General features: G+C 44.0%; 1 protein-coding gene across 4 annotated transcripts in view; it reads left to right on the top strand.

Moving 5' to 3' along the window:
• The window catches only part of LOC120812249 (serine/threonine-protein kinase BRSK2), a 154,451-nt gene that overhangs the window by 26,368 nt on the left and 105,193 nt on the right, over positions 1-22,890 (top strand). The gene's annotated exons all lie outside the window — the stretch shown is intronic.

The raw sequence follows: 22,890 nt of genomic DNA, 5'->3' as shown, positions 1-22,890 counted from the left end.
CGCTATCGTGGGATCGTGCGCCCGTCTCCTCTTCTTTGAGTCGGTTCCTCTCCTCCGTGGACAGAAACCCGCAGAGTCCCGAACGCTCCAGTGGAGCGAACCGCTCGTTGATATCGGCAGTTTGTTGTTGGAGTTGACGAGACGATCCACTGAGAGCTTTCAGCAGCTTCTTCTCGTTTGTCTGCGGACTGGCCGAAAGTTGGTGACCGCGGAGAGGAGTTGAAGGCGAGTTGAGCGCGAGACGTCGTCCCGCCATTATTCACGAAGCAGCAAAAACCAAACAAAGGAACTGGAGATACAGTTCTTCTGAATATAGTAACACACTCGTCTTGCAAGTACTGCTGTCTGAGTCATGCCTATGACCTCACACGTGATTGGACGAGGAGTCTAAGGGTCCTCCAATCACATACGAGGTTATTGTTATACGGAAGGACCAGTATTTTAGGAAGACAAATGGTTGGGACTTTGAAACAGCTGATATGCTTTATGTAAAGCAGTGTTTTGGTGTCAGCAGACACAATGTATCATCACATGTACCCTTGTGTCACTGAGGTTGAATGTTTTGCCATGACATGTAAACGGGTAACATATATGAATGTAACTTACTCAATCGATAGATGCAGAGCAGAAAGGTCAGCGTATATTTATGCTAAGTGGTGTGGAAACACAACAGTTTTGAGGAACCCGTCCTTGACCCTCTAGCAGAACTGCGACTAGCCATTATAAAGCAGTTTATAGTTGTTAATGTTGTGTCAAAGGGTACGGCATTTAAACATGTTCTTGCATAAGTTTCCTGGCTTCATCTCCACCCGGACAGACATTTTTATGGAAAGCCAATAGAAGTTTGGGGCTTGCAGGGAACAGACACGTCATACAGCATCATTTCTGCCAGTTGAGCGCATTGCTAGAAGATGTGTGGTTAATACATCCTCTGTGCATTTAAGACCAAAGAAAAGGTCGCTGTAGTCCTGCCACTATGCACTGTAGTTGAGCTCTAGGAGACTGTGATCTCTGCAGACTCCTCATGCTGATTCAAATGTTGTTTGCATGGAATGCTCATTTTACCTTGATTAAAACTCATCTTTTAAAGAAGTTATTTTGTGTATCTTTTTTACATAACATTTGCCATTGCTAATGGCGTACACAGTAATCTAGCATATTTGAATTAAATAAATCAATTCAAGCTCAAATGTGAGAGTGTATAATTAGGCTACTGAGCCTGATCTATTTGTACCAGAGATTTTCTTACCTTTAAAAAAATGTCACCTGGGCTAAAACTCCCTCTGCGACCCTGATTTGCATTGGTATAGCTCACAGCATTTTCATTTACATGTCAAAGCCTCCCCTAGAATTAGGAGGAGGGGCGTCATGGGGGGACAACTGCCAAGGGAGGCCCACATCAATTTCTGACAATTTACGGCAGTTTTCGGCGTTGCCCGCAAATTGCCGTGAACCTGAAATTCCACGACAATTTACAGTGCCGCATACTGCCGAAAATCCCACTTTTCATGCAGTGATGTGCAGGCAGGATTTATGTCGATACTTCATCAAAGGGTGGTGCTTAGTAAGCATCTGTTGTCGGTAGAACTCGCATTATTTCTAGTTCATTAAATTCCTCATTTTGCTGGGAAAGCCTTGGAACCCGATTTCAATTAAATTGAGCAGCCACTTGCAGTATGTAGAGGCAGACACACACACACACACACACACACACACACACACACACACACACACACACACACACAGATGCATAGGAAAACAGGGGATGTCCACTGCTACGCAACAGACCTGAAGGGCGGGTGATGGATGGCAGAGGAATGATGGCTTGACGGGATGGTGAGGTTGTGAGCGAGCGGTTGGTCGTTGGGTATGTGGTGTTGCTATGGGTGATGGACGGGGCGGGTGGTCAATGACTGGCAGCGCATGTGTTTGTGTGCGTGCGAGTGTACGATGGGAGGTCAGTTTGACATAAGTGGCATAGAAGTCTGCCGGTGTGGAGCTTTGAGAGGAAATGTGAGAATGTTCGTGTGAGCTTTTCGTGCCGCTGTGCTCTTGAAGTCCCGTTCGAGCAGCAGAGGGGCGCAGGGCGGGAGGACTTGTCTCTTCTGAGGGGCGGCTGTGGAGAAGGGAGGGATCGACTGGCTGAGTTGGCCTTGAGGGAGCTGAAGCCTTGGGAACATCAATCGTACAGCGCGACAAAGAACTTTTCTTTTAATGTGTTTTGTATGTGCGTTTGTGTGACAGGTTGGAAGACTGCAGGCATGCAGATGTTTATTTGTGTTGTGTGTATGCGCTTGGGATGATAATGGATCTATTGACGCTGCATTTGCAAGTGTGTCGGGGGTGAAAAGGGGCAGTTAGGGAACTTGTTATGTGTGTGTGTGCTTTGTACTCTCTCAGTTGAATGGACTAAATAAAGAGGTTGGCGGGGAATCCTTTGTCTGTTGGGGATTTTCTTTGTTTTGATCTTGCACAGGCATAAATAGGAACCACAAAACACCCCCCCCATACACACTCACACACACTTGGCTTCTATTGGAGTAGACAAAACACACAACCATCAGCCTAAATAAAAACAATGCATATTTCAGAACGTATTGGACAGCATTTAGAATGAATGTGTTTGACTGTATTATTGTATTCTCGCTGCTGTGTGTGTGTGTGTGTGTGTGTGTGTGTGTGTGTGTGTGAGCACGGTACAGTCCAAGGTCAAGGTGTTTTTCACTTCTCTCTGCCATCTTTACTTTACAGTCTTCCGTTAATCTGCCAATTTTTCTGGTACATGATATCGTCTCATCTCATCCGTTTCCTCCATTTGGCCTTTTGCACTCTATTTTATTCTCTTCTTTTCACCCTTTTTCCTTTTTCATCCGTCTGTTTCTTTCAGCGTGATCTTCCATGTGTCCTGTTTACCAGAGGGACACCTCACTTCCCCTTTCCCGATCTGTGCTTTACCTCTTTTTCACATTTCTTTTTGGTCTCTCCAATCTACTCTTCTTTTCTCCCATTTCTACGATCAGCTCTTTTTCTCTCCACCCCCCGACCGCCCGCATTAACCCTGGTGTTTTATGCCGGACACCCTAACACACGCATGTGCGCACACACACAGACCCACAATGGCTGGATGGAATGTCAGGTCCTTAAACGGTGGGCGTCACTCACAGTAAATAAAGCCATCATTTCAATTCCCAGCCAATTTGAGTCACAGTGATGGATTCCTACACTGTGCACTTGATTTATCGCTCTGGACATGTGACCTGCGACCCGTTTGTTTGTTAATGCATATGCTGAAATGCTCGTTGTGTCCGCGCTGCTTTGCCTGCATCCTGTGATCCGTTTCCAGAGAAATCTGCGTCCAATTCTTGGAGTCTTCTTGGTTTGCATTGTAAACGTCTGGTGTGATGAACCTTAACCAAGGTCAAATAGATCCGAGACTCCAGGCTTCGCCGTTTGATCAATCAAAAGATCCACCTTCTCTAATATTCACATTAGTCCCTGGGGGATTTAGCTATGTATTTAACTTGTATAGTTTCCAACAGTGATTCATTTCCCTGGGAGGTAGATCTGAGATGTGTGTGTGTGTGTGTGTGTGTGTGTGTGTGTGTGTGTGTGTGCGTAAAATACTCTGCAGGGGCTTATTGCTGCAGCTGGAACAGCATGCGCTCGGCCCACTCCGACAGCTCTCTCTCTCACAAATCACTCACGCACAAACATGCGCGCTCCCCATTGCCGCCAGCTTTTCCAACCTATTCTCCCGCTTTTCTCCCATTGCCCCTGGCTCAGCAGAAGATGGAGAAGGCGCGAGATGGTGGCGAACCAGAATAGTACACACACACACCAGAAGTTTATCCTCATCCTGTTTTCCTCTTACACACGGAGGGCTAAAAAGACAGATGGGGTTGTTGATCAAACCGACATGAGACTAAGACCCATTTTAATTTGGGACCAGACAAATGCGGTAGTTTTTTAAACCACCAAAACATCAGAGGGTCATTTTAGCAGCCGGATTGGGTTACAAATGGAAAACTATTAAAATAGTATTTTATGTTGTCAGCTCCCATAACAAAAGTCCTAAACCCTAAAATGATTGTCAGTCACAGCCTAATACTACTTATTGCAGACAAGTTCTTTTTTTTTTTACTGGGCAATCTGGCTCTCACTATGGCTATAAGCGTAACAACAGATTCTCCTATACTCTACTTTCATTGTTTTACTTGCGCTTTCCTACGTCTTTTGGTCCCGAGGAGAAGGTGCAGAAGACGCCTGAGGCTGGAAGAACACTGTTCTCATTCGGCGCATTGACTTTCTCACACACACACACACACACACGCGCGCGCACGCACGCACACACACACACACACACACACACACACACACACACACACACACACACACACACACACACACACACACACACACACACACACATGCAAACTAGCTTCAGGCCCCTTTGCGTTTTAACTGCAGGTCAATCCTTACGAAACGCTGTGAAATAATTTCCCAACTTCATCCTCCTTTCTAATCGGCACGTCTTTGTAATGCAGTCGAGTTTGACGTGAGAACTTAAGCAAGTCTTTGTAAATTGTCTTACTTTTCACCCTTGATTTCTGTCAAGGTGCCGCTGTCTTTCGTGCCACCTTCTTTGTTATTTCTTCCTGCTGTGACAGTTATTGTAAAAGTGAGTGGGGTTCGAGAGCGGCTTCTCAAAATGGACCTGCTCTGGCGCGCGTGTCTAACGCCTGGATTTCCCTGTGTCTTGTGCATGTCGCAGAGAATTTCTCTGCCCACTTTTCTTGTTCTTATGGTTCCATTTTGCAAGCAAATCATTTCATGGGTGTCACTACGAGTAGTGTTTTCTGCTTGAGCAAAGGTATTGAAAAATCTTCCACTGCATCCATTTGTGGATTATTGTCCAATCTGTTTGATGTCGGCCTCCATTAGTCTCCTAACTCACCTTCCCGTCCTGCTCTTTTTTAAATTATTTTTTCCCTGCTTACCTATCCCGACACCCTCCTTTTACGCTTGCTAGATATTATCTCAACGCTGCATACTTTAACAACTACCTTTCTCTATTAGCTGTTCACATGGCGGAGCGCATCCTGGTTTATCCACGCCTCGATGGAGGGATAAACCAAGCGATAAAAGAAAAGCTTGTTCTAGGACCTACGCCTGGTGTAGGAGAGCCGTGGCTTTGATGGGCGGAAAGTATGACCTCTAAAGAAGGAAGGGAGAAGCCCTCTCAGAGCTCTGTTGAACTTTCTCTCTCCAAAAAAGAAGGATGAGCGGATGAGAGAATTTTGGCTTGATGGGTCGTGCAGACTCTCTTTCCAATCTTTTATCCTTCCACTCCGACCGTTGCAGAGTACCGAGTGAGACATTTTTAAAGTAAGCCATCGCTATTTCTGCCTGGGCTATGCTTAGAAATCAATAGGAGTCTTATCTGCTTTTGCCAGCTGGGCCTATGAGAAGTGTTTTTTTTAATAGAATAATAAAAAAAGCTTCAAATCGTGTGCGTGTGTGCGCTTCACCCATTAGGTGGCTGGATGGGCGTACACGGGTTTATGAAGCATACAGTATGTGGTATGTGCATGGCACATCTGCATGCGTGCCTTCATGTCAGAGGCACTCAGGGATTGAAGGTGTGACGATCTCTGCAGGCTTCTGGTGTGGCGGTTGTCAAAGTCTTTGCATACCTTGTTCCCTGCAGGCTTTTCTGAACGACGTGGTCTTTGGACAGTCGAGAAACGGAGGACGGAAACGTGCACTTTGTTGGGCCGCGCAGGCTGCCGTTCTCTCTCCAACCTTGTTGTCGATCTTTTATGTTGTTGCCGGCGACGAGGGTTTCAACGGCTCTGAAAGAGCGTTTTGATGGGAGTAGAAAATAACCGGGACATTTCATACCCCTGGCGGCATCTCCATTACAAGCACAATCATGTCAAAGAAGAGCGGTTCTTTTCAGTGTTTGACTAAACGCGCCTTCAAGTGGGAAACGATCCTGGTTTCAACAGAGGTTCCAGAAACCGCACAGCACATCCCCATGAAGGTAAAAGCACTTCTTTGATCATTACTTAATAGGCAAAACGTCCTTCTCCCAGTTTTAATTTCTACCCGTCTTACCCGGGACCGGAGGCGAGAGCCCAGCCAGGCAGGCGGAGGAAGAAAAGGCTTTGCACTTCGAAGTTATTGAAATGAGCGGAGGAAACAGGTGGGAAATACCAAGGAGAACAGTAAAGAACTTGTTGAGCTGCTCGAGAAGCTCACACAAACTGTCGGCCTCAGCTTTTCGTCTCCGAAGTTTCTTTTTTGGACTTGAAAGTAGGAATATTTGATGGATTTTTAGCTTTATGTTTCTGGGTAAATATATAGTCTGCACTTTTCGTTGCCATTGTTGTTCTAGTTGCACCCAGACGTCAAAGCATCTTTCCTCCCACTGTGAGTTTTCCTCTAACGAGACGTCCCTGCTTTTATTAACCCCCTTTGATAACTCAATGTGATGCGGTTTATCTAGCATCACATTGCTAGATAAACAGCAATCTAAGTCCAGTGAAAAGCTGTCAGAATCCATTGATTCTGACATGCTACCCGCCTTCCAGCCGTCCCCCTGGAAGGCGGGTAGCATTGCTCTTAACCCTGCAGAGACCGTCTGTTCCTGACAGGGTCAGGCCGATGTCATCTGCAAGCAGGCAGGACCTGACACCAGTGATGAGTGTAGAGAGATCATCTGAATAGAGCCACGGGCATTTGATGATGTTCAGCCTGTCAGGTTACGGCAGACCTGCGTCCTTCAAAGGAGAGAGAAGGGGGGACGTCGGGGTCAGTCGTAACGGAGGGCTGAGAATAATAAAGAGCATGAGGGGAGGGAGACATGCAGAAGACTGGGTTTTGACTGACCTCCAGCTGTCCAACGGAGCAGAATGTTCTTTATAGTCAATGTAACTACGTTGCTGGTTGGTTCAGTCTGTGGCATTTCTGTTGTGCATATATATTGGACATAAGAACTTTTACTGTGGCGGCCGGCGATGTGATCGGGGTGCACAGGTGGCACAGAGAAAGGTGTCTTATTCTATCGTGTGCAGATGGACCTCATGCAATTTTGAGCAGGCAACAGGAAGGATGAATTACCATACAGTATGCAGCAATTTACACACGTGCTAACACGCGCTTATTTAGCGGATGCTATAACACTAGGACCTGACTTGCTAATTCAATATTAATTGGTGTGTAGATGTTTTGCACCTCTCCAAATCGCTTCTGAGTTGAATTTGAACACCACATAAAGGTTTGGCGAATTACTCTGCTTCTCACAGCTTAATATTTTGTGTGTGTGTGTGTGTTTGTGTGTGTAGAAGAGTTTGATTCCTGCACGTATGCATGTTAAAAGAGATCAACACCCCATACGCAGAGTATTTTTAATGATCATTATGTAGCAGAATGGCGGCTTTGATGTATAAAGCTCTCGGGAGAATTCTTTTGTGACTTAACAATTCACCTCTTACTATTGGCTTTGGCCGGCATCAGGAAACGCCAACACAATTGCATCCAGACCAGTGTGATTCATCAGGCCGCTTTAATCTCAGTCGCTCTGCAAAATATTTTGGGCCGGATTTGCAGAATTGGCGGGTGCACCAAAGAGTTCATGTGCAATTTACATGGTTAATATGTCTTTGAAAGCTGCACAGGTCCCCTGTGATCGCCTATGTGTGTGTGTGCATGGAAAGTAGGATTGCTGTGGAACATTAATTAGTCCTGATACGTTTCCCATTTCATCCATAGCTGAACGCTCCCCGTTCACAAACCTTGATCAACGTTCATTCATTTCAGCCCATTACAACCCTCGACTCCCTCTGTCTCTCCCTCTCTGGCTGTCTCTCCTTCTCAGCGTGTCGATGCGTTCGCTATTACCTCGCTAATTTACACTGCGATGGAGGAGGTGGGGGGTGGGGGGGTGGGGGTGAACGGAGGAGAACACAAAGCCGTGGTGCTCACTTTCCTCACGCCTGTCTGTTCTTCTTAACAGCGAAACATATTCTGCAGCTTGCTCATGTAACGCCAGCTTGAGAAGCTCTCGCTGACAGAAGAGATTTTAGGTTGAAATATAGCAAATTAAGTAGACTTAATCTGCCCCGCCGAGTAAAATATTAGTCCTTTGGATCAGTTTTTTTTTTTTTTTTTTTTTGCTGTCAAAATGCATCAGAGTTGAACAACCCGGGTGTGAACTGATTGGGACTTATTCAAATAGTTGTTTCAAGTGTGTCTAATCAGAGCTCGCTCCCATCCTAATTCTTGATATGGGTGTTTGCTTATTTTTTCTGTTATGGATGTATTTGTGTGTTATAAAATAAATTTAAAATTGCAACCAATTAAAGGTAGTCATGCTATTTTGAAGAAAGGAAATGGAAAAGACGCACTTGAAAGGAAAATAGTCCATTATCCCACTGAAAATGCCATTTCCATAAATACTGTAAATTATTCCATTTACTACTCGTATTGAGAACTAATAATGATGATATGACTTTTGTTAAACAAAGGTTTGACTATACTATACTATTAAAGTGAAAATCTAGCCAAAACAAAGGCTTTTTTTGTAATATTCATTTCAAATCAATTTCAAAATCAGAAAATTATCATTAAAAACTGGCAAAGTCACCACCAAGTGATAACTTTGTAGAACATAAACCGCATTTAAATAATGTCTACCTTATTCAGAGGTGGAAAGTAGGCCATTGTGATTCTGTACAGTTGTTGTAATTGTCACACACTCGCACACACACGCACGCACACTGCTGTCCCAGTAATTTTCAAGGTCACGGTCCTCCCATCCTCCTCTGTCTCTCCCCATTCATCCAGTGTATAATGGGAGGTGCTGACTGGTTTAGGACATTCATTCGATTCCCCCGTCCACGCAGGCTTTTGTGAGTGTGAGTGTAGAGCACTTTTGTGAGTGTAGAGTTCAATATGTGTATGAATTATTTGTACGCTACATTTCTGCTTTCATTGGAACCATTGTGCAGTGAAGGCATTGAGGAGGGGAACGTAGAGGTCGATAGTAGTAGTGGATGCACTTGTGTTTTGCCTCCTTCTACCTTTTTTCTAAATTAGCTGTGTGGGTATCCGCGTGCCCCCCCCAGGGTATGAAAGTAAGAAATGAAGAATGGGCAGGGCAGGAAAACCCGAACAACACATTCATATTTATTGCGCCGTCCCGGATGGATGTCTCTGTAGGTGTGTGTGTCTTGGGCAAATATAGGGTTAACAAGTCCAAATGCCTGATGTCTATAGATGCTGTAAACCTGTCAGTTAGTGAGGCCAAGTAATTACCTTAGAATGACAGGTCTGCAGGGCAGTGTGCGTGCATGCGTGTGTCTGGATGCACTTTGGTATGCACAGCTATGTGTAGATGCGCATGCTTGTAGGTTTGTGTGCATTTGTTTATACGTGCATGTGATTGTGTGCACATGCATTGTGTGTGTGTGTGTGTGTGTGTGATGCAGGCTATTTGGGGGGCTGGGGGAGATATAAGATGGATGGAGAGCGACTGCATTTCTTATCCCATTCAATTAGACAGAGGACATATTGACGTGTGCAGAGGACCACCTGCTTGCGTATGCAAGGGACACCGCAGGGGGCTTTGCTTGACGGCTACAGCCAAATGCGCCCCTCCCCGCACACATCAGCACACATTTATTGTAGGTGGGTAGACATTATTTTCCACTTCCTTTCCACCTCTCTGCTCTCCTAGTTTTCGATGGAGTCTCAACACTCCGGCTCCATTGATTTATTGAATTCAGTTTGGAGTGAACCCTGTAGTGTTTGCTTACTGCTCACCCCTAAATGACATAGAATCTCTCATTCTCTCAGGCTCTGTTCTTAAATTGGTGCTCCATGCACCCTGACTGAGATCTCCTTTAAGTAAAACCAGACTTTGAGATGAACTGCAGCTCTTGTTACAGCCACAACACTCGAAGGAGTAGAGGATGAAGAGTTGTGCCTGTACTGGTCATCACAGACGTTTCCTCAACCTTCCCCATTTATCTCTCCTCAGTTTGTTTCTTCGCCATACCACCGTCTACCCCCCCCCCCGCCGCGGAGGGGCCATTTAAGATGCTTGTTTCTGCGACTTTTGACCACTCTATGGTCTTGTTGGCTGGACTGAGGCTTCTTTCACCCAGTGTGGCTCCGGCAGGATTGAGAAACAAGTTTCACATGAATGTATTCATGGTTTATATGATGTAAAATGTTTGCAAATACATTTTCAGTTATCATGATATAGGGACCGTTATGTATTCAATTGGCCAAAATGTGCATATAAACCTTTTTCATGGGTTTTTAAATAGGATCGAATGGTTAAAATGTGGTTCCATTAAAGTTTTGTATGGGGAAATTGTGTTTCTTCCTGTAATTGCCAGGCTATTTGTTTTAATTAGATTTTATTTTTGTAATTATTAAAAGCAATTGCCCCACCGCTCTGATATTTCATTTTAATTTCAGATTTTAAAGCGCTATACAAATAAAATGTACCTATTATTATAATTGTTATGACATCTATTGTCCAAAGGGTCCAAAAGGTGGAATTATTCATTTAAGTTACAACTTCCAAACTGTGGATTTGAGGTGTTTCTGTCATCTGTTACGGGTGATTGTATCGGCATCATTGGAGGGACATTAAAGGCCACTGCTCTCAGGAGGTACGGAAGGTTACCTTGTGCAAAATGACTCTCATCAAATCCTAGTATAGTAAATGTGGGGTCAGAGCTGAGGCAAAGGGAGAAACAAAATGGAGTTAGTTATTTTCTTTTGGGAGGAGGGGGGGCACTCCCCTTTCTCGCTCTGTGTTGCTTCCCCAGACGGATTACTTGGCTTTGAAGGCTCCCTCTATTTTTAAAATTGGGTATTTTGGACGGTATAGAGGGGGAGTTGGAGTGGAGAGGGGAAGTCTGAGAGGGAGATTAGTGTGTGTGTGTGTGTGTGTGTGTGTGTGTGTGTGTGTGTGTGCGCGCGCTGTGGAGAGGGATTGTCAGATAGTGTGTCTTCATCAATGTATGTCTGTGCACAGTATGTGCAGGTATTTATTCAAAATGATAAAAATGACAGTACAGTTTCTGCCGCTCTCAACCTCCTTTTCCTGTTACCTTCCCTTCTTCTGCTTCTTCCATCCGTCCTTCTTCTCGCTTCATTCCCTTGTGACGTACTATAACTATAATCCACTGTGTTGATGTTTGGGGTGTTTTTGCTTTCTGTTGAGGGTTTGCTCTCGCCCACACTATTACTCCCTCTCTCCAAATCCCTCACTTTTGCAGAGGGTGGTAGAGAGAGAGCGATATCTGTTGTTTGTTTGTCCATCTGTGTATCTAGTAAAGATGAAATGGCGACGTGTGCTTTCTGGTACACGTCCATCCATCCCGGTCCAAGTCAGTGCGACGTTTAGTCTCTGCAGTCTGTCCTTGTTTGACTGTGTCTCCCTTGCATGTGAGGTCGTGTCTGCTGGGCGCCCTGTGGTCCACAGCGGGTGCTCCTTGTTCGCCGAAGGCCAGGTGACACTCCTCTCAGCTGCTCCGCTCACCAGAGCTCTGCAGGCTGCGAGCTGCGAGTGTGTTTGTGTTTCGGATGGTGCGTACGCACATACAGTGGTGTAGAATGTCAGTAGGGATTCATTCAATGCACTTAACCGGTAAACCAACAGGCCGCGTTTTCAACAGAGTAGTAATCAATGATAATAGACTTCATACTAATCTCGACAGCGGTATTATTTAGCAGATGGTGTTTAGTTAAGTATTCAACTTTAAGGAACTCTTTTAATGAAAAGGCTAATAGAACAGCTTTTTCCTAAACACAAACACAAATATCAATAGACTGATATAGAAACAGTCCCTCTTAATCATCACATATGAGTCACTAGAAGTGTGTGGTGCTCAAACGGTGCTGTGCACTCTTTCTCTTGCTCCCTCTCTATATCTTTCTTTCTCTTTGCAACCAACATTTGCCCTTTAAGGCCTTTTAGATAGAAGTTATTTTGTCAGAATATTTGCTTTCTGTCCCCAATTTGAAAATGTCAATTAAAATGTGAATGAAGATCACGTGTTTATGTTTTGCTGTTTTTTTGAAACATGATTATCTTCAGCCTACAGTCACAGAATGGATCAGACATGTGGCGTTGACGTCGGCGTCATGTTCCTTTGCGATGACTCTCAATGAACGGATTAGCAGATCCAGGTCACACTCGCCATTCCTGTCAATTTCTGATCCGTTTCTCGTGGGCCGCGCATTCATTTCTACTGACTAAAATCTAAACACCAACGTGTGCCTCACCGAGTGAGCCACGTCTCCCAGGCGTGAGAATACCCACGATGCAACACTGTGCGTCGCTAATCCTATTGGCCGCTGACAAATCAACAGCATTCTGCAGCATGCGTCACTGCTGAGCAGAGCGTCAAGGCGAAGTTAAATACTTAACGACACCTCAAGCTTGTCAGATATGAATGAGCTGGAGGACACAGATCGAAATTACTTTTTGTGAGTGCCCAAGAGTGTGTGATTCCCTGTGTGTGTGTGTGTGTTTTGTTTGAGTGGAAAAAGTTGAATCAGCAGAGCTTATGAAACCAGTTCTTGTTAAAGCTGCCAAATACAGTTATATAATCTGCAGTGATTCCCTGTGCAGCATGGTCTTACTGCTTAAGAATACCCTGATTATCCTTTCATCGCATACATTAACTTTTACTGTCCCCCGAGTTAAAAGTGGCAGGGAAGGGAGATGATTTGGAAAGCTGGGCAGACCTGGAGGAGGAGAAAGAGAAGTTGAATGGAGCCACAGTTTGACAAGAGATGAGAGGGGTGTTTTACAGAGAAACTGCTGCTTCCAAAATCTATAATAAACTGATAAAATGGGTGTAATCTTTCCACCATATTAATAAAAACCTCAGATCCAAACTCCAGGAAGCAGATGAGGATTATATTTATATTACTTGAGAAGAAACCGCAGCAACGTGAAGCACAGAAAAGGGTGTGATTTACTTCCAGTGTCTTGGTTACAAGGGTAAGAGAAGGAGGGCAAGAAAACAAGGGGCAGAGCCAAGGGTGGGGGCGGGGGTGCGCAGGGGGTTCATGGCCCAGGATTTAATCTCTGCTTTGCACTGTGAGATAAGTCAAGTTTAATGAGCTGACAGAGAGAGAGAGAGAGAGATGGAAGGAGCAGGGGAGCGATGAGAGCCGGGGCACAGAGAATAGGGGAGTTAAGAGGAGGAGAGGGGAAGGGCAGGAAGGGAGGAGGGTGGGAGGTTAAATGAGGGTGGAAAGGGGGGCTACCCTACAGATCTTGCTAGATTAGACACATGACGAGATGATGAGGGCAGAGAGAGAGGTGACGGAGAGATAAGAGGTAAAAGTCCTTTTCAAATGTGCGTTTTCCTGATTCTTCATTCTGTGAACACTCGGTCCTCAGAAAGGTGTTGAACGATGCAAACGTTTGTTTTTATCTCTCAGAAGACATCTAGTGATTCCCGCTATGCTGACAGTAGCCGTACAACTTCCGCTGACCGAAGCTTATGTTTTTTTGGTTTCTAGTGTGTCTGCCTGCTTCTGTTAAGTGATTTTTATGTTCTGTCGTCTATAATCCAGTAGTAGATTCATGTAAATATATATACAGAAGTTTTAAGTGAAGTGTGAAAAAACAAGAACCCGCCAATGACATTGGCCTCTTTTGTTTGTGTGTGTGTGTGTGTGTGTGTGTGTGTGTGTGTGTGTGTGAGTTGTTTCCACTGAACTGGCTGGTTCAAGTCTGTGGCTGGATTCGAATTGTCAAATGTGCTTATTCAGGTTACTGAGTGCAATAACTCGTAAATTAACAGTTAGCACAGTTCATTTATATTGCCTATTACCTTGTTAATAAAGTAATAATTTGAACCTCATTGTGTATGTGTGTATGTTGTCCACATGACACTGTAACAACACATGGACCTGGAGGCATCTTTGTAGTTTGGTGGCTGCAGGCTGTCGTCACTTCATTTTGTGGAGTCGGATTCCCGCTGTTTTCTTTCACTAAATCGTCATGAATTCTCTTAACCATCTTTCCTTGACACCATGAGGTTTCTTTCACAGAGGTCAAGAATAGTGGTTCGGGAATCGCCGTGACAATACAATACAATACAAATCCAGCCTGCAAATCCAAATATCCTGTGTTCAATTTTGTTTTTATTTTCGTTTTTTTTTTAAAGACAAGATGCGGTAGGAGAGAGTTGTGAGAGTTCTGAAATGAACAGGTAAAGACTGCAGGCTAAAGGTTGAGGGAAGAGCACGAGCTTGAACGCGAGTGAAAGGTCATCCGTGTAGCCTCGCTGAAGGAGCCGTCCCGGAGCGTTTTTTAGAAATGGCTTTTCTTCAGCACCGGGAGCTCTCCGTGGTGCTGGAGAGAAGCGTGCGCTCTCTCCTCAGTCCTTTCCTTCTTTTAAGACGATTCTTTAGTTGTATTGACGTCGCTTCACATTACTGCGAGGTGCCAATAAATCCTCCCTTTTATTAGACCTCTTGTATTGATCCTTTTTTTCTTCTTCTCTGCCCGTTGCTGCTTAATCCCTGCAATTTCTTTCTCTCCTGCTTTTTCCTTCATTCAGAGCGAAATGTCAACCTCTATCTCTGAGTCCATGAGCTCTGTAGAGGGAGGGAGATCAGTGCAGTGACCCCCTTCATTGGGGCTTAAACTCTGAGATTTGCCTAAATGCCAGCAAGGATTGGACGCCGCTATTCACATGATTATGGCGTAGGAAATTCTATTTACTCTCTTGCTATTATGTTCCCATCGCAGTCAGCAACAGATTCAGCTGATTATCGCCGGAACAATAGTGTCGATAGTTTGCGCATTAATGCTGGCTGTCTCCCTGAACGCGTACAGATGTGAATAAATGATTTCCTTTGTGTTGCTTGATACTGATACTATTTCAAACAAACACACAGGCACGTATCTGAAAATGCCAAACAGGTGGGAGATAAGTTTGAGTGATTTTCTTTGCCAGTGTGTGTTTGTGCGTGTGCTTGTGTGTGCACCTGGGATAGTGTTCCCCTGAGATGTGACTCTCAATGTCTGATGATTTTTCTGTGTGTGTGTGTGTGTGCGGGTATATGTGAGTAGGTGTGAGTGGGATGTTAATCAGGCTGTCACAGCAAGACAGAGTCCTGCAGGGAAAAGCCAGAAAACCCCCCTCCTTCACAAACATACAACGTGCACACGCCCCACCCACACAAAGACAAGACACAGGGTTGTTTTCTCCTTTGTTTGCCCTTTTTCGCAAAGAGCTGATGGATGAGCATGAAGCTTTGGAGTAAGAAGCCCTGGTGATACACCGAGTACCAGAGTCAAGTCCTTCTGTATAAGTGAGGTTGGTCCACCACTTCCAGTTCCAGACTGACGTATCTCAACGGCTATTAGATGGATTGACGTGACATCTCGCATAGATATTCATGTCCCCCGGGGGAGGAACCCTATCGACTTCCAGGCCAATCCCCTTGACTATTAACGTTGTAATGGGGTTTACATTTGTGTTTGAGTAAAATATTGGATGAACTTCCATTGTTTGGTACTATAGAGTTAACTGTGGTGGATTCTCTGACTTGTCGTCAAATTTTATTGTCAGCTCAACATATTCACTCTAAAATACTGATGTTGCTACGCTGTAGGGGAGTAACATCAGATATTTCACATGGAATGCCGTTTTAGTCAAAATTAAATAAATGAATAAATACATAAATACATGAAATATGCATTTGAAATACATCATGAAATAAATGAATGAGGCAATAAATACATAAATATTAAATACATTTAATTATTTCATGGTACTTTTATTTCATAATGCCACTTTTCATTTCATGGTACTTTTATTTCATAATACCACTTTTCATTTCATGGTACCTTTATTCCATAATGCCACTTTTCATTTCATGGTACTTTTATTTCATAATGCCACTTTTCATTTCCAGAGTCTTTATTTCATAATGCCGTTTTACATTTCATGTTCTTATATGCAAATCAGGGGGCGTGGCATCTAACATTCAGAACAGACAACAGACAGCGAGAAGAGGGGATTAGTGAGACGGGGATAGCCGGGCAGGCGGTCCATGTATTATTAATTGTGAGTAATAGAAGCCTGCACGGCGGCATACATTATTGAGACCGGGTCCTTCCCAGGGCGGTTTAAGCTGAAGTGGCGCTTTGGTTAATGGATTGGGACAGTCTGAGCGCACATTTACCAAGTGCCGGGTCTAAAGTTAGTTAACGCCCTTTTAATACCGCTCTTCAGGTGAGTTTATTGTTCTGACACTTTTAGGTACTTCACCCAAGTGTGTGTGTGTGTGTGTGTGGTGAAGTAAAACTGTCCGATTAGTCTGAAGACACACTCCTGAGTACAGTTAAAAAGAAGAAATGAAACACCTCTTTATTTGATTTTATTGTAATAAACCCCTGAATAATTTGTGCTTGGTGTCAATGGTAAATTTTTGTCAATATTTCCTTGGTAAAAATGGATCAAATGTCTCAGTGTAATTTACAGTGATATTGATATACTATTTTTTTCTATACTTATTCAGATTCCAGATCTTCCATATCACCAACACCAACTATCCATCTCCAGCTTGTTAAAAAAAAGAATGAATATTTATTTATTCTGTATAATTGTATAATTATCATTTTAAAATAATGGCTTGCATCTTAGCATGGATTTTCTAATTTGAAATATTGACAAATTGCTGACATTTAGCCGGCAGCTGTGTGATCAGTACTTCCTTTCCTCAACTTTTTCTAACAGATATTGAACAGATATTGAACAGATATTGCTCCCTCGAGCACGTTTATCATCATCTACTTGAAGCTTTGATGGGAATTGTTTTTAAAGCAGTAGAAATTCCGACTAGAATACAAAATACATCAATATTCAATGTTTCCGTAAAACACACAATAATCAATAATTTACTTTAAACAAACAAAAGATTAAAGAATTAACGCAAGTCACAGACTATACCATCATTTTGTATTTAATCAAATAATATCTGAAGAAAAATGAATAATGTGAATTAAGCCAATTTGAGTACTCGGCAGCCAACGCTCGGGACTGGGGTTTAACACCCAGCACTAACCATCTGAATCACAGCACAGTTGTGTGTCTGTCAGCTCTGCGTGGGCCCTCTTCATAGTCCGCTGCTCAAACACCTTCATCGAACGCGCACTTTGTCAGAATAAGCTCTTTACACGACAAACTGTTGAGCCGGACTGTGAATGCTGGTTTGAGTGGAAGGAGTATTGGGGTGATCCTCTGAGCTTGGTGGCAGGTCATTGGAGGCCTTAGCCTTATTCTACTAACCCATTGCATTAGCATTTCATTCCACTTTATTTTATTACTTGTGCACTGCTGTCTTGTCTGTCTACTGTGGCGCACTAACCGCCAAGACAAATTCCTTGTATGTTTGACATATTTTGGCTAATAAATGTTTCCTGATTCCTGATTCCTGATTCCTGAAAGAACAGTATCACTCTGCATTTCCATTGATCCCGATTAGGCCCGGAGATTAAACCCCTCGCATGTGCGACTGCAGTGCCATGGTGTTTCACCCTGGACAACTCACAGGTGTAAAAACACACCAGCGCTAACTCAGTCCTTGCTTTGGCTTTACTCTAAGACATAATCAGGAGAAATTAGTCTGTCTGAAGTTGCTTTTTTTATTTTTCCTAATGGATTTTCACACTTTTGCTGTGTTTTTTATTATGTTGCCGGCAGAGCACCTGTGTGTGTGTGTGTGTGTGTGTGTGTGTTTGTTGGTCCTTGTCTTTGTAAATGAGTCATACAGAAGTGCTGCATGAGAGCAAAAAATAATGACTGTAGAGAAGGGAACCAATACACTTAGATACATTCTATTTATATGGTCTTTGAGTATATAAGTATCTTTGTGTCTCTGCTCTGACATGGACGAAGAGCCGCGGAGCACAGACCAGAGCAGCGATAGAAGAAGGGCTGAAGTCAGAGGGGATGGGGGGGGGGGGGGGGGGGTTATAGATCGGGACCTGGAAGCTGTTCTCCTGACACTGTAGAGGAGAGGAAACACGGAGGGATAAGCAAAAGGGCGGGACTCGGGATCTCACTACTTGTTCTCAAATAGAGCTGGGGGGGGATTGAAAAATGTCAGTCACCGCGGTACATAACAGGGCAAGAAAGTTCAGCGGAGACGTACTCTGTTCAAAAGGTCTTTTTCTGTGTCACGCAAATCCTCAAATGAGAGTTTCTCTCTCTCCGCACAGCTATTTCAGAGAAATACAAATGGGAATGCGGCGTGAAAAACAGCAACATTTAAATGCAATGATCATCAGAAGATGCCTCATTGACCACGAATATATAGAAGCTAATGCTGTTTCTTTTTCTTTTTTTTTCGATCTGGGTCACATTTTCTCTCTATTGATCATCCAAAAAATGCCGGAACTGAGTCAGAAGCCATGCTGAATAGATATTTGTTTCTTGACACACTTTTTAACATACCACGCACACGCGCACACACACACACACACACACACACACACCCTTTTTTCTATTTCTTATATGATCCTTAAAGTTCCTCTATAGTGTGTGTGCTATTCCTTACTGAATCCTTTGTACTGTGTCGATGTGATGTAGGACATCTGGCATTAGGCTCCTTCCTGGCATAAAATCTGCCATGTTGTTGCCCCATAACTCATTACTCTTGCTTCTTGTTTGCTTTGACAATAATATTGCTGCGATTGAGCCGTCCGGGGACGTAAGGTGGAATTCATCATCGACGTTTCCATGGTCCATCTTTTTCCTCTCTTTCCATTAGAGCCTCTCTTAATGGCTCATGGGCTCATTCAGTGTGATGTGAATTTAGTAGGACAGTTGTTCATTAATGTCCACCTGTTTCAACCAGAGGTTACTGTAATATAATCTGGGTAAAAAAATACTGCATTATTAACTACCAATGAAGCGTAGCAGTATGAGTATGAGATACAAGTCAAAGTGTGTTTATTTATCATACACATTAAAAAAAAGATATAATTGGAAGTCAAAATGTATAAAGACAATACATACAAACTAGAATTGTACGTATCAAATTTTTGGAAATGAAATGTTAATGTAAAAATAAATAATAAATAAAATTGCTAAACCCTACAAATACTTTAAGTCTCATACAGGAATATTATACACAAAGTGTGAACCTCTTTCAAATCGTCTTTTACATCCTCTGATACGTCGAGTCGCTGGTTATTGTTTGGACATTTGGCCATGAGGGCTTCTATGGGTTGCTGATGTTGAGCAAAATGTTATTTTAATTCAGTTCTTCTGCATTATATAATCTGTAATACAGTTCACACTTAGTTATACATTTGTTATACTGAAGCAGTCCAGTGGTCATCCCCATACAAAACCGTGTGTAATGTCATTATGATGCATTAATAAGTGAGGTTTAACAGAGCCGGTAGTTTGATCCTCTTAAAATTGGAAAAAGACATTCTAATGTTTCCAATATTTTGCTGAGCTATGCTAAAGGCTGCATTTCTTAAAATGTCCAGGATGGTTCAATAAGTTTTTTCTGGCTAAATCTGGATGAAATTGAAAATAAAATTGCTAAACAGTGACAACCTCATGCCTTATACCCTATCTACAATGGCTGTATTTACTTTAGAGCATTTGTAAGATCGGATTTCAAACCCACCGCTGAGAGCATGAGCCCTGTAAAAACCCTGCTTTTATTTGCATAGACACAAACACACACACACACACACACACACACAAACACACACGAGGATGAATGAGTATCACCCTGACGCCTCATTGCCGTTATTCCCAGCCTGTTGCCCAGGAGACCGACAGGCATGCAGCGGCAGGTGGTTGCAGAGGTGGGTGTTGATGCCTTGCTGCTTCCCATTAGAGCTCAAGGTCTGGAGATCACATGCCGACGTCAAACAAAGGATTCATCCACAGGCACCAAAATGCACGCAACGCCGTACAGTAGATCGTGGGTGAATATCCTCTTTCCCAGCTCAGTGTTCCTCATCACTCGTCAGTCTATCACTCTCCCTCCACCCTCTCTTGCTTTCCCTCTCTGCCTCTGCTCTCTGCGTTCAGCGTGATTATGTTACTATGCAGAAGTCCCCTATCAGGATGTTCATTGGTGGAGTTCATCTTTGGCTTACATAACCGCTCCTGTTTCATCTCCTGCGCTGACTTACTTGGATGCTGAGACTTGACGCCAGTTTAAGTGGAAGCATGAATTCTGTGAACATTTTCCGAGTTCACCCGCTGTTTCCTTTAAAGAAGGGAAAAATCAAGGACAAGGACAAGGACAAACTTGCTTACTGGTCTTTGCAGTGTTCAGAGCAGCCACAGGAATCTGCTGAGCCACCGCTCTTGATTCTATAACGTTGGATAAACATCTATAGAAGGAGCGGGAAATACTCTCTCTTGCACTGTGCCAGCTGTCTGACTTCTCCGGGCTGCTTCACAAGGCTTCATCTGCCTCCGATATGGAGGGGACAGTTGCTGGGGTGGGGGGCTGTGACCCAACCGACTCGTAAGTGGTTGTCGTGACGTAGGAGATGCGATGGAAGGAACCTATTTGATACAATAAGAAAGTGGGATCGTAGGGTGACCGCGGTTATGCGTGTTCTTTCTGCCGTTTATGCACGTCCTGCATCCGGTGTTTGTTGTTTATAAACAAAAGGGGGCAATGGAGGTAAAAGGCCTTTTGGGGTCCGAACAAAGGAGCCTTCGGGCTGGAGGTGCGAGTCACATCAAACGGGCGGCTGCTTCAAAGCAGCCGTGTAGGTTATGCCTCACGGGAGAGAAACACTTCAAACATACAGCTGAAATTCAGCATGACCGACGCATCAATACCGGCACGCTGTTTGAAAAGTGCTCAGATCGGCTATGACAGCACTTGGCTTTAGATTAAAACTCTCTGTGTATTGGCTACGCGTTTAAGGTAAGAGATTGGCTTGAATTACTGCGTCAGTCTTCTGGGTGAATACTGCTTTTGACTCAATCGCAGCCTGCGAGACTCATTTTTTGTGGCGTGTGTCTTCCCCTGTGCTGTGGAAGACGGGTACCGTGCAACCTCCTTCTTTTCCTCCCTCTCCTCCTCCTGCTGCTGCTCCTCGCAGGAGCCTTTGAAAAATAATAGCTGTACACTGGGAGCGCTATTGATTTGTTCTCAGGGGAAAAAGTTAGATTTATTTTCTTCTTGGCAAACACACTTTTATCTCCCCATTGTTTTGCTACTTGTCCACTTGTGCCTGTTTTTCGTCCGCTTTGTTAAGCCCGTCTTTCTTACCGCTCCCTCTGAATATTATATGTATAATATGTTCTCTTCACGCTTCTCTCCAAGTCCCATAGCTCTCGCTTTGTTTTTTTTAGTGTCTGTTTTATGTCAGTCTCTAGCTAAACACTGCTGAACACACACGAACGCCACTTCAGGCGCTGCTGCGTCCACGATTTGCATCCAGGAGGTTCTTGTTTTGTTTTTTTCTGATTCACACCGTGCTGCAGGCAAAATAGCACAACCTTGTCACACACAGGCGCACGCTGCATGCCCGTAGCTATGCCGCATGCATGTGCCTGAAAGACGAGGACAGACGTGCACAATTGCACAGAAACACGAGGAGATGCACGTACGCAAACGGTAGCGGCGGTGAATGAGAAGTCGCCGTGCTGTGTGCGCCCCAGGCGCTCCTACCAGCTACAGATGTAAGTTAGAGGCAAGTGGCTGCTCTTTCACTTTGAGACTGTGCGTGTGTGACCACCCATGCAAAATGTTTGCAAATATAAGGGATGTAATGATTGACACTGAATATAGGAGGCTGAATCGGAAGAGCATCGCCTCAACAACTCCATGAATAACTGCTGTGAAGTTACCTGTGTATTAATGTTAACAGCATTTAGTGATACTGAACCAATCTGTATTTTGAAGACAGTGATGCAAATGTTTCACATTTGAAACTTTAATAAACATTTTTTTTTTTTCCACGCCGGTTGTAGCTTCCCAACGGTGAATTCCCAGCTTTCTTTCCTTTTGAGCAGCTGGGCCGAGATTTGTAAGGATCATGAGCCTACAGGAGAGTAGCCTACCGTTGAGTCCTCCATCCTTAAATAAAACAACAACTTTGTACTTTACTCACAGTGTTGGATCCAGGCTGTAGCATACCAGAGGTTTGATGCATGACACACGCATCGGTATCGTGACAACATTTCACACAGCAGAGGTGCGCAGATTTAAAGTCATCCCTGCGCTCGCTACGGCACAGAAGCACCGACCGTATTGTCGGGGCAGAATGAATGGTGAAATGAAGGGGCACACTTTGTGTGAGAGGCTTTGCTTTGAGGAGAATTTCATCCCGCTCTATAAGCAGCCACCAGCGTCATCGCTTTGATTGAGTCGCATGAGAGAAAGGAGGAAATTTCTCATTTACTTCCCTTGGGAAAGAGTCTGGAGGGGCGGTTGGGTGGAGAGCGGTGTGAGGGAAAAAAAACGTCAAAACAAGGTGTCCTTGTGATCACAATGCAGTACTTTGATTTGTCCCTTGATTGCTCAGACGTACAAAAGCTGTTTGAGCATGTGTGAGGAAAGGGTGTGGAGGTAGGGCAATAATAAAGAAGGCGAGAGGCTGGGAATGTGTTTCCGTGTGTGCTCCCTGCAGCGTCTATGTGGACCTCAGACATGCAGAAGGGATTTAATCTGTGGCTTTACCCAATGCTGCAGTTTATCCAAACCTATGGGTTTGTGTGTGTTTCTGCTAAACACTGCTTTTCTCACCCGCATGGATATGTCCCTCAGGATCTGCATGTGAGGTCACCTGATAAAAAAAAAAAAAGCAAAAGCAAGTCAATACAGCTTTTAGATTTTTAAGTG

This window comes from Gasterosteus aculeatus, chromosome Y (assembly GCF_964276395.1).
Source record: "Gasterosteus aculeatus chromosome Y, fGasAcu3.hap1.1, whole genome shotgun sequence".
Classification (NCBI taxonomy): Eukaryota; Metazoa; Chordata; class Actinopteri; order Perciformes; family Gasterosteidae; genus Gasterosteus; species Gasterosteus aculeatus.
This window is presented reverse-complemented; position numbering and strand designations above follow the sequence as displayed.